Raw genomic sequence first — 17,575 nt, 5'->3', positions numbered from 1 at the left:
TCCCAGGGCTTCTTTTTAGTAGTTTTCCAACACAGCAGCATGTGCCTTTTACACAATGGGGCTTTAAATTTTTAAAAAATATCTTTGGATAAAACCTGTCAGAATGTGAAGACCTCCTCTTTTCTTTTCTTTTTTCTTTTCCTTCCTTACTTTGTTCCTTTGTTCCTTCCTTCCTTCCTCCCTTCCTGCTTCCTTCTTTCTTTCTTCCTTCCTTCCTTTCTTCCCTCCCTCCCTCCCTCCTTCCTTCCTTCCTTCTTTCTTCCTTTCTAACTTTTGTTTTAGTTCAAGGGTATGTGTGCAGGTTTGTTATACAGGTAAATTGTATGGTGTGAGGATGGGATTTGGTGTGTGGATTATTTTGTCACCCAGGTAATAAGCATGGTATGTAATAGGCAGATTTTCAGTCCTCATCCACTTCCCACCCTACACCCTCAAGTAGGCCCTAGTGTCTGTTGTTCCCTTCTTTGTGTCCATGTATACTCAGTGTTTAGCTACCACTTGTAAGTGAGAACATGTGATATTTGTTTTTCTCTTTCTGTATTAGTCTGCTTAAAAGAATGGTTTCCAACTCTATCCATGTTGCTAAGAACATGATTTAGTTTGTTATTATGACTGTGTAGTATTCCATGGCATATGTACCACATTTTCTTTATCCAGTCCACCATTCATGGGCATGTAAGTTAATTTCATAAGACCTCCTCTTTTCTTTCTTTTTTTTTTTGAGACAGAGTTTTGCTCGTTACCCAGGCTGGAGTGCAATGGTGAGATCTCGGCTCACCACAACCTCCGCCTCCTGGGTTCAGGCAATTCTCCTGCCTCAGCCTCCTGAGTAGCTGGGATTACAGGCATGCACCACCATGCCCAGCTAATTTTTTGTATTTTTAGTAGAACGGGGTTTCACCATGTTGACCAGGATGGTCTCGATCTCTTGACCTTGTGATCCACCCGCCTCAGCCTCCCAAAGTGCTGGGATTACAGGCTTGAGCCACCGCGCCCGGCCAGACCTCCTCTTTTCTTCCCCTAGACTCCTTCTCTTTATGCATACAACATACTTGAATGATATTCAATTTATGAAAACCAGAGAAAAATCAGAGGATTAATATTGACTTTCCATTTGATTGTTTAGTATGCCCTTTAAATAACAGTGGATGGGGCCCTACCATATTTAGAAATAACCACTTGACAGAAAGATTGGGCTTTGGAGAGAAATTTAACCGTAAGGTATTAAAGAGTTGTATCCCATTGAAGATCAAGTAGAAATACAGATGAAGAATCTCTCCAATGTTCATTGGAAAAACAACATATCTTTTGGTCAGTAACAGATAATTCAGAAAATAGAAAGAAATATTGTTTATAAACCCACTCTAAATAAAAAATTATTATTTTTATCCTTAATGTCAATAGTGAGAAAAGATTTCTTCTCGTGTAACTTTTTATGACACATTTATAGAGAAAGGTATTTACCATATGGTCTACTTTTTTTTTCCTGATCAAATTGGATTTATACCAGAAATGCAAGCTTGTTATCATAAACAAACAAAACAAAAAACCTACTGAGACAATTCATCTCACAAATTATAAAAGAAACCCCATATGATCATCTCAGCAGGTACCAAGAAAACATTTGATAAGTTTCAATGCTCATTTGTGGTAAGAACTTCTAGCAAACTAGAAATAGAAGGGAAATCTATTTACCTCATAAAGAGATCAAAACTCTATAATAATCAAAAAATACATCAAAAGCATTTTCATTAAATCATACATAGGAATTTTAAAAAAGCCTTTTATAAATCACAGTTGATACAATTATTTACATGGAAAATCCAAAAGAATTTACATTCAAAACCCTAGAACAAGTAGGGGCTTAGCAATGTTGGTGGACAGAAGATAGAATATATAAAAACTAACTTCAATTAAGGCCAGGCTTTGTGGTTCACACCTGTAATGAGCCACACTTTGGGAGGCCAAGGCGGGCGGATCACGAGGTCAGAAGTTCAAGACCAGCCTGACATGATGAAACCATGTCTCTACTGAAAATACAAAAATTAGCTGGCATGGTGGTGCGTGACTATAATCCCAGCTACTCAGGTGGCTGCGGCAGGAGAATCACTTGAATCTGGGGGGCGGAGGTTGCACTAAGCTGAGATCATGCCACTGCACACTCTAGCCTGGTAACAGAGCGAGACTTCATCGGGAAAAAAAAAAAAAACCCAAACAAATAAAAAAAAAAACCAAAAAACAAAGTAACTTCAAAGTCTTTGCCATCTGGTCTACTAAGATGGCTGTTTACCAGGGTTTCCTCTGAGCTTTGTTTATTGTTACTTTTTTAATGGCTGAAAAAGATAAACATTTTAAAGAAGTCTTTGCTTTCTGGTTTTCTGTATTAAATTCCTATTTTAACTGGTTTCTAGTCTCCAAAATAAAATAAAAATGATTAAGTAAGCCAGGGATTTTTTTTTTTATGATTGGTCTGCTTCGATGTCATATCCATTTCACAAGTAATTGATAATCAATGAATGGTGGTGATAATCTAAGAATGGTGGTAATATATGAGAATCTATGAATGGTGATGGGTCAGGAAGAGCTGAGAGATCATCAGTGAGGAAAGAAACAAAACAAAAACAAGGTGGAAGTGAGATATGCCTACTCCAAACAAAGGAGCATTTGCTCTGTTCCAGTTTCAGCTCAAGAACTGAAAGTTTGTCTTGTGGAGAACTGCTAAGTGCAGACTGATGGGGGAAGGTGTTGGACCTCAATCTAATAGCTATTTCCTGTTAAGGCTCTTATTTTTACCACTACAGAAACATGGAGGCCACTATATTGCTCTCCTCGGATTTCTTTCTACTCTCACCTATTTTCTGGGCACAGAAAAAAACCTTCAGGTTATTTAAAGAGGTTAGCTTTGAACTGAAAATCAAATAAATTCAACCCAAACTCTAACCTAATAATTATAGCTTCTGCCACCACATTTTTGACCAGCGTTGTTCTCCACTATTGAATGGACTAGTTTGGTTTCTACCGCCCTAGTGCTACTTAATTTTCTAAAAGAAGTTTCTCTATTACTCTATTCAGTCTTTATTCTGTTCAATTTTCCATAGGCTAGGAAACAACTAGGAGGAAAATCAAAAGACACAGCATAATCCCTAAAGGACTGAGAAAAATGACCTATAGTCACCCTAAAATACAATGTATTATTTGTCTCTTTAACCTTCAAAGGCTTCCTCATCTAATTTTCCTGTTTCCATATCCCTTCTCTGCTACTTTTCTGGGCAGAATTCTTCTGAATTACCTTTTACTTCACTCTTCTATCTCCACAACCTGCTTTATAATTACATTTTTCCTTAAATGTTCAAAGAGATATTTTGTATCACAGCTTATGTAAGTGACTGCTAGTTGTTCCCAATAATCACTCTTCCTCCTCCTCCTCCTCCTCCTTCTTCATCAGCAGAACTCCACTTTTTGTCTCAGTATATTACTGCCTTTATTAAAAAATTTTCTCAGCCTCCTGCGCAGATAGGTAAGCTCATATGATTAAGTTCTGACAAATAATATATAAGCAAAAATGTCTGTGGGACTCCTGGGAAATCGTAAAGAGAGGGGACATAGCTTTCTGCTGTTTGTCATCCAATGTGGTTCTAATATATGGATATGGTGACTAGAACTCTAACTTAGGCCAGGAGAAAGAGAGCTACACTCTATATGTGAGACAGCAGAGAAATGGAAGGAGGATGGATCCCGGGTGGCTTTGTGGAGCCCTGGACTTCCTAATTATGGACTGCATTTCTACCTTTTTTGAAGACTGTTTTGTTTTCTTTTCAGAACCAAAATGAATCCTCACTAATATAAAGATTCATAATTCCTTAAATGATGCTGAAAACTAAAAACTTCATGTGATTGCAGCAGTTACCTATGAGATCCACTCCATGGGAATCAAACATTCATTAAAAGTAAAGCCAGAGGCAGGGAAGGCAAAGTTGGACTCTAGAACTTGGTAATTTTCTGTGTACCCCCTTTTCCCTTCTCTGAAAAACTCCTCTCATTTTATTCTCTGCAGCCTGGAGGGCTACAGTCATTCAGGCACTGGCTGTGTGTCAACAGGGTGGTGGCTCAGCTATGAAGGCTGTCTGAACGTGACATCTGGATCCTGGTTCTCTGCTGCTGTCTGTTATGCTCCTTTTATTTTCTCTTTCCCTTGGTCTGTTCCTGACCAGGCTGACTTATTTGTTGTTGAACTCAAGTATGGCTTTGACTTTCTACCAACGAAATCTAACTAACAAAAAACAAAACTCCTTTTTCTAATTATAAAATACATCCACATACATATTCATTGTAGGCAAATTTAAAATATTTTTTAAAATGTGGAAATAAAAGAATTCACCCATTATTCCAACATTCAGTCACGACTCAAACACCTGTTTAATCTCTTTATTCTATATATTGGATATTAAATATTATGAATTCTCCTTTTAATTTTTTATTGTGTAAGTAATGAGTGTTTACCAGTGAAAATTTGGGAAATATAGAAAAATAAACATGAAAAGTGATCTCATTATTTATCATTAAGAGATGGCCTCATTTGCCCTCCACTCCTCCCTGCCCTCCTCCAGTTGACTAAACGGCCCTTCCAACCACACTGTATCTTAAGCCAGGAATCTAGAAGAAATCATTGGTTGCTTTTTCTGCCTTGTATCCCATATAGAAGCAATCACCAAAGACTGTTGATTTTATTCTCTAAAAATCTCTTTTTTCCATTTACTTCTTTCCACGACCATTGACATCACCCTATTCCAAGCTACCTGAATTGCTCACCACACCAGGTTTTTAATGGGTCTGCCTATGTCTTCTGGCTTGCTGGCATCTTGCACACCCTCTCTCCCACACCTAACCAGCTCCATCCTTTTTTTTCTTTTTTGAGACAAAGTCACGCTCTGTCACCCAGACTGGAGTGCAGTGGTACAATCTCAGCTCCCTGCAATCTCATGTGTTCAAGCGATTCTCCTGCCTCAGCCTCTCAAGTAGCTGGGATTAAAGGTGTGCACCACCATACCCAGCTAATTTTTGTATTTTTATTAAAGATGGGGTTTTACTATGTTTCCCAGGCTGGTCCCTACCTCAGGTGATCCGCCTGCCATGGCCTCCCAAAGTGCTGAGCCTCCCAAGTAGCTGGGATTACAGGTGTGAGCCACCATGCCCAGGCTCCTTTCTTCCTCCTCTTCTTTCTCCTTCTCCTTCTCCTCTGGCACAATGCTGGCTTATACTCAGTCCACGACCAATGTACACCTGGTGGCAGTTACTTAAGTTTCAGACATGCTACCTACGTTCAGTCTATAAAACACAGCAAGCACCACTACTTGCATTACTCATTCTCTATTTACCATGCATTGCCTTAAATTTGTATTGCTTATCCTGTCATGTCCATTGTCACTAAACAGAACATACCCTAAAATTTTTTGTAGATTTGGTAATCCCTAGCACACTGCCCTGCGTGGATAAAGCATTAATAAGTAGTTATGGGGGGAACGATCCAAGATGGCCGATCGCTAACATCCCGGGATTGCAGCTCTCAGGGAAGGCGCGGAGAACTAGAGGACGCCATACTTTCAGACAAAGTCTGCTCGCTCACGGAGCAGAAGATCCCCCAGTGGTGGAAACGAACGAGTCGCCAGCACGACTCTCGTGGTCGGCGCAACGGTTCCGCTGGCACCTCCGCGCGGCAGCCCTCGGCGCAGAGTAAACGGGACCGGTTCCCCTTCTGACCGAGGTTTGGAGCCCCGGGAAGGCAGAGTCGCCTACTGCGGACACAAGAAGGAAGCCCGACAGGAGAATCCTGGGCAGAAAAGCACCATCAGTCTTAACGCCGCTGCTCTGGCCCTGGGAACTAACAACCTGGACGTCCACTCAAGAGACCTAATCTGAAAGTTGGTAATTTCAAAGACGACAGAGGATAAATTTACAATGATGGGAAGAAACCAGCGTAAAAAAGCTGAGAATACTCAAAGTCAGAACGCCTCTCCCTCTAAAGATGATCACAGTTCCACATCAACAATGGAACAAGGCTTGATGGAGAACGAGCGCCTCCTGATGACAGAATCACTCTTCAAGGAATGGATAATAACAAACTTCGGTGAGTTAAAAGAACATGTTGTAGCCCAACGTAAAGAAACTAGGAACTTTGAAAAAAGGTTTGATGAAATCCTATTGAGAATAGACAACTTAGAGAGGAGTATGAGTGAATTAATGGAACTGAAGAATACAATACAGGAACTCCGAGAAGTATGCACAGGTTTAAAACACTCGAATTGTTCAAGCAGAAGAAGGGATATCAGAGGTCAAAGTCCAACTTAATGAAATAAAACGTGAAGAAAAGATTAGAGAAAAAAGGATAAAAAGGAATGAGCAAAGTCTCCAAGAAATGTGGGACTATGTGAAAAGACCAAATTTACGTTTGATAGGTGTACCTGAATGCGATGGAGAGAATGAATCCAAGCTGGAAAATACCCTTCAGGATATTATTCAGGAAAATTTTCCTAAACTAGCAAAGCAGGTCAACATTCAACCCCAGGTAATACAGAGAACACCACAAAGATATTCCTCAAGAAGAGCAACCCCAAGGCACATAATCGTTAGATTCACCAGGGTTGAAACGAAGGAGAGGATACTAAGGGCAGCCAGAGAGAAAGGTCAGATAACCCACAAAGGCAAGCCTATCAGACTTACAGCAGATCTCTCGGCAGAAACTCTACAGGCCAGAAGAGAGTGGGGGCCAATATTCAACATCCTCAAAGAACAGAACCTTCAGCCCAGAATTTCATATCCAGCCAAACTAAGCTTCACAACTGAAGGAAAAATAAAATCTTTTATGAACAAGCAAGAACTCAGAGATTTTATTACCACCAGGCCTGCTTTACAAGAGCTTCTGAAAGAAGCATTACACACAGAAAGAAACAACCAGTATTAGCCTTTCTAAAAATACACCAAAAAGTAAAGAGCACCAACATAAAGAAGAATTTACACCAACAAATGGATAAAACAGCCAGTCAACATCAAATGGCAGTAACCCTAAATTTAAATTGACTAAATTCCCAATCAAAAGACACAGCCAAAACCCAATGGCATGTTACATCCAGACCTGTTTCACATGCAAGGATACACAAAGACTCAAAACAAAGGGATGGAGAAAGATTTACCAACCAAATGGAGAGCAAAAATAAATAATAAATAAATAAAAAGCAGGAGTTGCAATTCTTGTATCGGATAAAATAGATTTTAAAGTAACAAAGATATAGTGGTAAAAGGATCAATGCAACAACAAGAGCTAATGATCCTAACACCCAGATACATAGAGACTTAGACACAATGGGACAGAAAATTAATAAGGATATCAAGGACTCGAACTCAGATCCAGAACAAGTAAACTTAATAAATATTTATAGAGCTCTCCACTTCAAATACACAAAATATACATTCTTGTCAATACCACATCACACCTACCCATTAGTTTAAATGAAACATTGATTGGCCATTATTAATACCCAATTTTTTTCAAAATAAAGCAATATTTCCATTTACTCTCCCTCTTTCTCTTCCTCTTTCTTCCTCTCCTTTACTTATTATTATTTTTATTTTCCTTCTCTCAAAAAAAAAGAAATCAACTTGTAAACCTCTAGATCCAGGTCGGCAATGTCTCTTTCATTGCTTGATTTCCTTTCTTCCCTTCCCTCCCTCCCTCCCTCCCCGCTTCCTCCCTTCCTTCCTCCCTACCTTCCTTCTTCCCTTCCTTCCTGCCTTCCTCCCTCACCCCCAAAAAAATAAGTAGTTATGGATTCCTCTATAGCTGAACAATTTATTTTGAAAACCTGAACTATCATTGCTCAAAGTCTGGATGTGGATTTTTTTTTTTTTCGATTGGAAAATCAAGAATGTAATGGTGGTCTTTTTTTATATAAAAAGAAGAAAACTCCAGAATTATGTAAGTTTTATTTTTAAAGTGGCAGTAACCATGATCACCTCTCGAAACACTATATTTTACTTAAACCTTGGAACAAACATTTACTCTAATGTAATTAGATGGTTTATGCTTCCTTAATTTACTCATTGCTATTCCTGCATTCAAACTATTTCCACTATTCCTTGGACTCTTCCTGATTCCAAGTCCTACCTAGTCCTTTAATGCCCAATGTAAGTCTTCTTTTTTTGGTATAGCCTTCTCTAACCACCTCCTTGGGTATCACTTTCTTCTGAGATGATACGGTGGCCTCTCCTTTTGGTTTTCAGCTTAAGCACAATAAGGTGACAGATGCTGTATCTCTCTCTATATTTTTAAGTTATCATCTCTTTGGGGACAGTAGAGTGTCCTACACATTTTTATACTCCCAGTTCAAGTATAGGGATCAGTCTATAAATATTAATTGATGATTATTACTTGGATTATTAACTGGATTACAGTTGCCTTCTCTCTTTTACCAGGACACAAGAAGCATGAGAAATTGACAAAGATGTACTGACTCCTCAGCCTTAGCCCTGGCTGGTAGCAAGAGCTAACTTACAGGATTTGTTTTTGTTAGAGCCAGACTAAATACATCTTAATAAACAACCACATCTTTCCCCATGACTGCTTCAATTGATGGATTGGGTGAACATCTCACAGAAAATTCTCATGTGATTAATCTTGTCCCAGAATCCACAGAGCTATTCTCATTATCCAAGAGAAAACTATACAGACAAGCACTTTCCTTCCACTTGTTAGATAGCCATTGTTTACTTGCCCTTTACTTATTTACAAATAAGTAAACCACGTGTTTACTTGCCATTCAGAACAACTAATTCTCCATTTTTCTTTCAGATAAGTTCAAATAGTATATAGTTCAAGGATCTAATCATGAAAAGGTCAAGAAATTGAACCCCGGGGGGTTGCATGTACTTCTTTCTTTTCTCTTTTAATAAAATTACCTTATATGACTCTGCAAGTACAATGGGACCTAATATATCCATTTCTCATAAATGTTGGATTTGTGAAAATGTCTGATACACTCTGGACAGATTATCATCTGTCTTTGCATTACCTTGGAGGAATATATTTTCCAAATGAATTAAAAATGCTAAATAAGATCAAGAGGAATGTTTATCCATTAACTTTTGAAGTTTACTTTAATTTTTTAAGGTTCCATCTTTGCTTTAATTTTTTTTCTTCAGCTAGGCATGGTGCATTGTACCTGTAATCTAGGACTTTGGGAGGCCAAGAGAGGAGAATTGCTTGAGGTCAGAACTTTGAGACAATCCTGGGCAACATAGAGACACCCCGACCTTTAAAAAAAATTAGCTGAGCCTGGTGGTACACACCTGTAGTCTCAGCTACTCAAGAGGGTGAGGTGGGAGGATTGCTTGAGCCCAGGAGTTCAAGGGTGCACTGAGCTGTGGGATTGTGCCACCTGCACTCCAGTTGGAAGACAGAATGAGACCCTGTCTCAAAAAAAAAAAAAAGTTTCGTCTTTCCTCTATGGTAGTTTATAAAAAGAGATTTTCTTTGCTTCAAACCTGCCCTTCTACTCTTGCTTTGTGAAGGAAACCATATTTCTGTTTTGTGATTTGGCACTTGGCTTTCTCAGTAATAAGGACTTGAGAGTCACTGGAAAGTCAGAAGAAGAAGGAACTAGCTCCTTCTTGTTTGCTGCTGGTTCAGCATCACCTTCAGACTCTTCATCATGCTGGCGGTGGCAGTCTATTTCAGTAGCAGCATCTGGATTTAGTTTACAATTTTCTGAACAATCACCAGCCTCATTGTACTCCCTTACAGAACCAACAACAGTGAGATCCTTCTTCCAAAATTTTGCCTTTTTTTTTTTTTTTTGAGATGGAGTCTACCTTTGTCACCTAGGTGGGAATGCAGTGGCACTGTCTCAGCTCACTGTAACCTCCGCCTCCCGGGTTCAAGCGATTCTTCTGCCTCAGACTCCCAAGTAGCTGGGATTACAGGTGTGTGCCACTAAGCCTGGCTAATTTTTGTATTTTTAGTAGAGATGGGGTTTCATCATGTTTGCCAGGCTGGTCTCGAGCTCCTAACCTTGTGATCTGCCCGCCTCCGCCTCCCAAAGTGGTGAGATTACAGGCATCAGCCACAGTGCCCAGCCTAGTTTTTGCTGTTTAATAATTTTTATATATTCTCTTTGGATTTAAGAACATAGCAGTTGCTTAGTGTGGTTTTAAGTTTGGGAATCCCCTGTGTCTGTGTGTGTGTGTGTGTGTTTTTTTTTTTTCCGTTTTCTGTTCTTCAATATTCAGTTAACAATTCTTTATATTAAAGTCACTTTGTTTAAATAACTGGTAGCATTTCTGTCTCTTGACTGGCTGTGACTGATACAGATCATATAGGTTGTCTTATGTGTTCGAAGGTTTATATTTATATTAGTATATATTTTTCTGTCTCTCATATATATGAAACAGAGTCTCACTCTGTCACATAGGCTGGAATGCAGTGGTACAATCACAGCTCACTGTAGCCTCAATCTCCCAGGCTCAAGCAATCCTCCCACCTCAGCCTCCCAAGTAGCTAGGACTATAGGCACTCACCACTATGCCCAACTATTTTTATTTTATTTTATTTTTTGTAGAGACAGAGTCTCCTTATGTTGTCCAGACTGCCTTCGAACCCCTAGGCTCAAGGGATCCTCCTGCCTTGGCCTTCCAAAGTGCTGAGATTACAGGTGTGAGCCACTGTGCCTGGCCTAAAAATATTTTAAATAAATCCTTTAATCCATATACTTCACCTTCTCAAATTTCCACCAAATGTATCTGAATTAGTGCCATGTTGTAAAAATCATTATTTCCCTCTCTATATCACCTACTTAACAGGGTTGATGCTAATACTGTCCCTCAAGACTTAAAAATAATCCCAAAATTTCCATTTCCAGCAAGCAACAATTGCTGTTATTCTGTGTTGCCCTGTCCCCCACACCCTAGCGAGAGGGGATGACTTGGGACAGGAATATCCAAGTCAGCCCCACTCTTGTGACATTTCCAAATCACAGGAGGGAGCGGCACAGGCCACTAAGACTCATCACCCCCAGGAAGCAGATGACCCTGGGTCTTTCCTAGTCCTTCCAGTGGAAGGGGTAGCCCCAGGGAGAGCAAAAGAATTGACTTAAATATTCCTTTCAACATGGCTCAGCATGAGTGTGAATGGATTTCAGGGATAGAAGCTTTGGTTTGAAGTTGGCTATTCTGAGGTCAGAGGAAAATTTCTCCCTTGAGAAATCTGTGCTCTGTGCTCAGAGGGGTATTTGCCGCTCTACTTTTACTTCTCTGTCAGCTTCCCCGCCACCCCCCAACTCCTCCTGATTATGGGCTGGTAAGCATGAATTCATTCATAGTAAGTTTAATAGAATTTACTAAGTAAGGGCATGGCTGAGTTACAGAAAGGAGAAAATGCAATGTTTATTAAGTGTCTTCTATGTGATACAGGAGCTGGGGACTTTCTTGACAGTAATTCTGTGAAGTAATGGTTTGATCTCTATTTTGCATATGATAGAACTGAAGCTCTTTGACTTAATTAACTTAGAGTCACCCCCTTAGTTAACCTGCGTGACAGAGTGAGACTCTGTCTCATATATATATGAGAGACAGAAAAAAAATATTAATATGTATACATATAAACCCTCAAATGCATAAGACAATCTACATCAGTCACAGTCCAGTCAAAAGACAGAAATGCTGCCAGTTATTTAAACAAAACGAACTTAATATAAAGAATTGTTAACTGAGTACTGAAGAATGGAAAATAAAAATACAGGCCTTTGGTTCTTTAAATCCTGCATTCTGCCCACTATATCGTACCTGTGTATGTTGACAGGGAAAACAATTGGCTCTAACCATTTGTAAGGGTTCTTCTAGTCAAAACATTATTTGGAATACTGAAGAAAAGAAAAACATGGGCATTGTCTTAGAGATCCACAGTCTAATGGTCCATCTGTTTTTCTAAATAAATCTTATTTTTTTAGAACAGTTTTAGACTTACAGAAAAATTGAGAAGCTAGAACAAAGAATTCCCACATACCCTACCCCACAGCCAGTTTTGCCTATTGTTAACATCTTATTTTAGTATGATTCATTTCTTAAAATGAATGACTCACTATATACATTTTTATTAACTAAAGTCCATAATGTCCGCTTCCATCCCAGCATCCCATCCAGGACACCACCTTACATTTAGTTGTCACGGCTCCTTAGGTTCCTCTTGGCAGTGACAGTTTCTCAGACTTTGTTTTTGATGACTTTGACAGTTCAACACTTTTGAGGAGTGCTGGTCGGGTATTTTGTAGGATGTCTATTTACCGAAATTTACCTGATGTTTTTCTCGAGAGAGACAGAAAAATATGATTAGAATGGGTTTATAGATTTCTGGGAAGAAGATCACAGAGGTAAAGTGACATTTTCATCACATCATACCAAGGGCATATACTATCAACATGACTTGCGACTGTTGATATTGATGTTGATCATCTAAGATAGTGCTTGTTAGTTTTCTCCACTGTAAATGCCCCAGTCCCTTTCCGTAGCTTGCTCTTTGGAAGGAAGTCACTATGTGCAGCCCACACTTTAGGAGTGGGGAATTTTGTTCTTGCTTTTTGAGGGTGGGATATCTAAATAAATTATTTGGAATTCTTCTGCATAGGAGACTTTTCTCTTTTCCCCCATTTGTTAATGTATCCAATTATTTATTTATATTATTGTGGAAGGATGAGTATTTCTTTCCTCCTTTAGCGTTTAATCCAGTACCATTTTATTTTTTGCTTACATGATGCCAGCTTTGGACACTGGACCTCTTTGGACAGTTGGTCCCCATGTCCGTTTAACAGCCCTTTATCAATGCCTTTTTTTTTTCCTTTGAGCACTTCCTTATTTTCTGGAACTTGTTTCTTGTTCCAGGCTCATCTTGTATATTTTCTGTGTTTTTTATTGTAATTCTATACTTTCATACATGTAAATAACAAAAGAAAAAACTAGCTTGTGGTTTAGGAAAAGCATCATGACAATGGAATCTCCTCACCCAATAGTTCCACTTAGGAGCAGTTTAGTAAGTCAACTGCTGTTTGGGAGTTTCAGAGATGGAACAAGTGAGCGACTTTTCACTGCGCAGGGTCTGATTGACAACACTGAATTTTTTCTTTGCCTATAGACACATTTTGTAATACTCACAAAAAGAAAAAAATCGGCTTACAGCTCTTTTGATTTCCTCTGAGGGTTCATCCCTGTCTTCCTCCTTTATTGGCTGAAGGAGCACAGATGAATGCAAATGCTTATTAAATAATCACTTGCTACAAATGCTGATTAGGATTCGGACTATGTCAGCAATTGTTGCTTGCCAGGCTCTTGGCAGAGTTCTGATCGTGTTAGGTTTTCGGTAATCAATTTATTCTAATACAAACCATATTGGATGGTGGAGTTTTATGCCTTTTTATTTCCTTTAAACAGCCTTTGGAAGTAAATGCTTATTATTTTGAAATGCAGCCAAATTCTGGCCACCACAGGAGTCCACTGTTAAGATGTGCTCCTAACACATTAGATATTTTCTTGGCTTAGGCAGAAACACTTAACAAATCGGACAGAAAATTAATGTTTTTGATTTTCCTTCCTATCTTCAGATTATTTGGGTTTCATTAGGAAACTGATAGTCACCTTTTATTTGATGAAACTCTGTATATAATTAACCTCCCCCTTCCTGCTTTATTTTGCCTACCGTTTAGGTAAACAAAAAATACCCAAGCATTTAGTATTCAAATTCAGTAAAAAGTAGCAACTATGGGGTAGGGAAAGTCCAGAGAAAGGGAGGATTAGGGGGTTTCTGGGAAGATGTCAAATAAAAATTGACAACCAGCAATGCAGTGAATTAGAAGCGTGATTATGCTGAGACACCGAGCATAGAAGTTGTTTAGGGCCCTCCACGGGAGTGGCTCTGTAACAAAACCATGTTCTAAAGGTCACTTAAGGATAATGTCAATAAGACAAATATTTTGAGATTTATGGGGTAGTAGAAGAAAGACAGGACTTCAGATAAGCACCTATGGATAAGGGTCAGAGACATCTAAGGTTTGAGCAAAGGTGACAATTTCAAATACCTGCACAGAGTTGGGAGGTGACCTACATGCAGGGATACTATTGATAAAATCTAACAACTGATGTGGCACCAACACTTCCCAATCAGGAATGGGGCCAACAAGTACCCTGTGCCACAAGAATTTCTTCTTTATCTGCTGAATGTTAGGGAAGTCTGGAGGGTACTGAGGGGTTGGGTCTGGAATAGTTGGCAAAGCAGAGATACATTTGGAGGGCATAGTACAATGCAGATTTACTGTATTAGGGTTCCCTAGAGGGACAGAACTAATAGGATAGATGTATAATACATATGAAGAGGAATTTATTAAGGAATATTGACTCATACGATCACAAGGTAATTCCCACAACAGGCCATCTGCAAGCTGAGGAGCAAGGAAGCCAGTCTGAGCCCCAAAACCTCAAAAGTAAGGAAGCTGACAAATGCACCTTCAGTCGGTGGCTGAAGGCCCGAGATCCCCTTGCAAACCACTGATGTAATCCCAAGAGTCCAAAAGCTAAAGAGCTTGGAGCCTGATGTTCCATGGCAGAAAGCATTCAGCATGGGAGAAAGATGAAGACTGGAAGTCTCAGCAACTGGGCTTCCCCTACCTTCTGTCTGCTTTATTTGAGCTGTGCTGGCAGTTGATTCGATGGGTCTGCTTCTTCCAGTCCACTGACTCAAATGTTAATCTCCTTTGGCAACACCCTGACAGACACATCCAGGAACAATACTTTGCATCCTTCAATCAAGTTGACACTCAGTGTGAACCATCACATTTACCAACTATCTAAAGTATTGCAATGTTTTAACAACCTGTTTGGCAAATGGATGTGTACTAGAGAGCTACCAGACCTTTCCACACGGGTAAAGTGGGCTCTATGTGGATACTACGGTGTGGTGCCGACTGCAGTAAGCTTGGGCAGCCTGAGCAGCCTGCTCTCCTGGAGTGCATTAGAATTGGAGTCCAGTGGATTTGTAGGTGCATTAGAAATATTCTTTTTAAAAACAACTCTTTAATCCTGTGCAGATGAAACAAAGCATATATGTAGGATGGCCATGGGCATTTATCATTACAGGAGACTTCATACCCAGATTTCTGTTTTAATAGCTAATGAATTTTAACACCAATGCTTCAAGTAAGAAACGTCAGGGTTTTATTTTTAAGCTTTTCATTCATTTCTCATTTCTTCATGTATTTATCAACACTACTGAAGACTACTTCTTTTTCCTTACATTTCATCATTTATTTCTTAGTATCTTTATTGTTAGGCTATCCATCTCCATCTCCCACTTAACTCTTAGAATAGTACCTGAGCCTCAATTTCCTACACTTTGACATCAAATTCATTTTTTTGTGTTTTCATTTAATAATTATTAGACAACTCCCTGCATCAGACACCATGCTGGATGCTGGTATAGAAAAAATTATAAGACAACGATTTCTTCTTGCCCTCAGGAGCCTGCTGTCTAAATTGACCCAACTATCCATCAACGAAGTGTTATTGAGATTCTGGTTGACATCATCTCATTTAGTACTTAGAGACGCTGATTGAATGGTCTTCTCTCTGTTTACCCTCTTTCCTCATGCTACCATAGTGTTTTCCTCAGCATCTCACATCAAGGGTGTATTAGTCAGGGTTCTCCAGAGAACCCTGGTTGATAGACATAAATATATGAGATTTATTATGAGAATTGGCTTGCAGGATGGTAGAGCCCAAGAAGTCCCACAATATGCCATCTGTGGGCTGGGGACCCAAGAGAAAGTGGCATAATTGAGTCTAAGTCTGAGGCCTGAGAACCAGGAGAGTTGGTGGTGGAATTCTCAGTCTGAGGCTGAAGGCTTGAGAGTCAGGAGCTGTGATGTTGGAGGGCAGGAGAAGATGCATGTTCCAGCTCAAGTAGAAAGCCTGTCAGAATTCACCTTTCCTCTGCCTTTTTGTTCTATTCAGGCCCTCAATGTACTGGATGATGCCCAACGAAGAGCTTCTTTTACTCAGTCTACTGATTCAAATGATGATCTCCTCTGGAAATTTTCTCACAGACACACCCAGAAATAATGTTTTAACAGCAGTATGTAAAATTAACCATCCCAACGGCCTCATTCTTGTTCTTGTAGTCCTTATGGAGTCCCTGGACCCTGTCATCTCCCAGTTCCGCCACACCTTCCTGTTTTCCCTTTGTGGCATTCAGACTAGCTTGATCAATCTAAATTCCCTTTCCCTTGCTGAGCCCTCCTGCACCCTCAGATCTCTGACTTCACCAGGGAAATGTTCATCAACCCAATTCATCAAGGCCTATAGCTTTCTCTGAACCTCTATAGCTGGGATCACACTTCACCTGGGTAGATCCATGCCCTCTGCCCTTGCCTGGGACATACTGCTAACATGTTTCCTAAAGGATTAGGTGTGATGTGAAATGCCACATCTAGTAAGGGAAGGATGCTGCTTGATAAAAAGGAGCACCAGACTGACTTAGCAAGAGAAATGGGGGAAAAAGACAAAAGAGAGAAGGGTAAGTGTACTTTTAATTTTAATTTTTAAAAGGAAAGGCTTCCCTCTTCTAAACTTCAAAGAGGCTGTGAACAGTGGTGAGTTCTGAAAGCAGCTTTGTGCAGGCCACACCATAGAGATTGGTTCGTTTCATAAGTGGAAGAGAATGATGCCTTGGATTCCATTCAAATTGCCTTTTTCCTCAGTTTAATGCCAAACCTGTTCTAAGTCAAGCAGAGAAGACACGTGGTAAGGTCAGACATGAATGGATGCCATGCCTCAGTGTCTCTTTCCCAGATTTCTGTGGTCAAGCCTATTTACATGGAAATGAGGGTGTGCCAGGACCTCTGATCTGGCCCTATTGCCTTTAAAGGATTAGAGTGAGAAAGTGGCCATGTCAATTTTCAGAGATTTGCATACTGCTGTATAAGGAAATTATTGCCATACTAAATATTATGTATTGAATTTTGCCCCCCATCCCCCAAAGATATGTTGAAGTCCTAACCCCTGGTACCTTAGAATGTGACTTTACTTAGAAGTAGGGTCTTTGCAGAAGCAACTAAGTTAAAATGAAGTCATTAGGATGGGCCCTAATTTAATATAATGCTGTCCTTATAAACAGAAAAAATTTGGACAGAGACAGTCATGCAGAGAAGAAAGACGATGTGAAGATACACAGGGAGATGATGGCTGTGGGATGCACTGATGCATCTACAAGTCAAAGAATGCCAAGGATTGCTAACAAACACCAGAAGCTGTGAGAGGCAAAGATGAATTCTCTAAAGCCATCAGATGGAGCATAGCCCTGTCGACACTTTGATTTTGGACTTCTAGCCTTCAAAGCCGTGAAGCAATACATTTATATTGTTTCAAGCTCCCAAGTGTTTTGGTACTTTGCTAAGGCAGTCATAGAAAATGAATACTCCTCCTTTACTTTGTCAACAGTCCCACAGCAGGCCTGCCTACAGCCTACCAGAGACCAACTAATATAAGGTAA

At 39.7% G+C, this 17,575-nt stretch overlaps 1 long non-coding RNA gene across 1 annotated transcript in view; it reads right to left on the bottom strand.

Annotated features, from left to right (window-relative positions):
* The window catches only part of LOC118149445 (uncharacterized), a 90,878-nt gene that overhangs the window by 23,096 nt on the left and 50,207 nt on the right, over nt 1-17,575 (bottom strand). Inside the window, exons 3-4 of the long non-coding RNA XR_004736859.3 lie at nt 14,698-14,794; nt 12,200-12,348 (exon numbers count right to left, since the gene is read on the bottom strand). This is a non-coding gene — a long non-coding RNA (uncharacterized LOC118149445). The remainder of the gene's footprint in view (nt 1-12,199; nt 12,349-14,697; nt 14,795-17,575) is intronic.

Source organism: Callithrix jacchus, chromosome 19 (genome assembly GCF_049354715.1).
Source record: "Callithrix jacchus isolate 240 chromosome 19, calJac240_pri, whole genome shotgun sequence".
NCBI classification, from domain to species: domain Eukaryota; kingdom Metazoa; phylum Chordata; class Mammalia; order Primates; family Cebidae; genus Callithrix; species Callithrix jacchus.
Note: the sequence above shows the minus strand (reverse complement) of the source record. Positions and strands in the feature narration are given on the sequence as shown.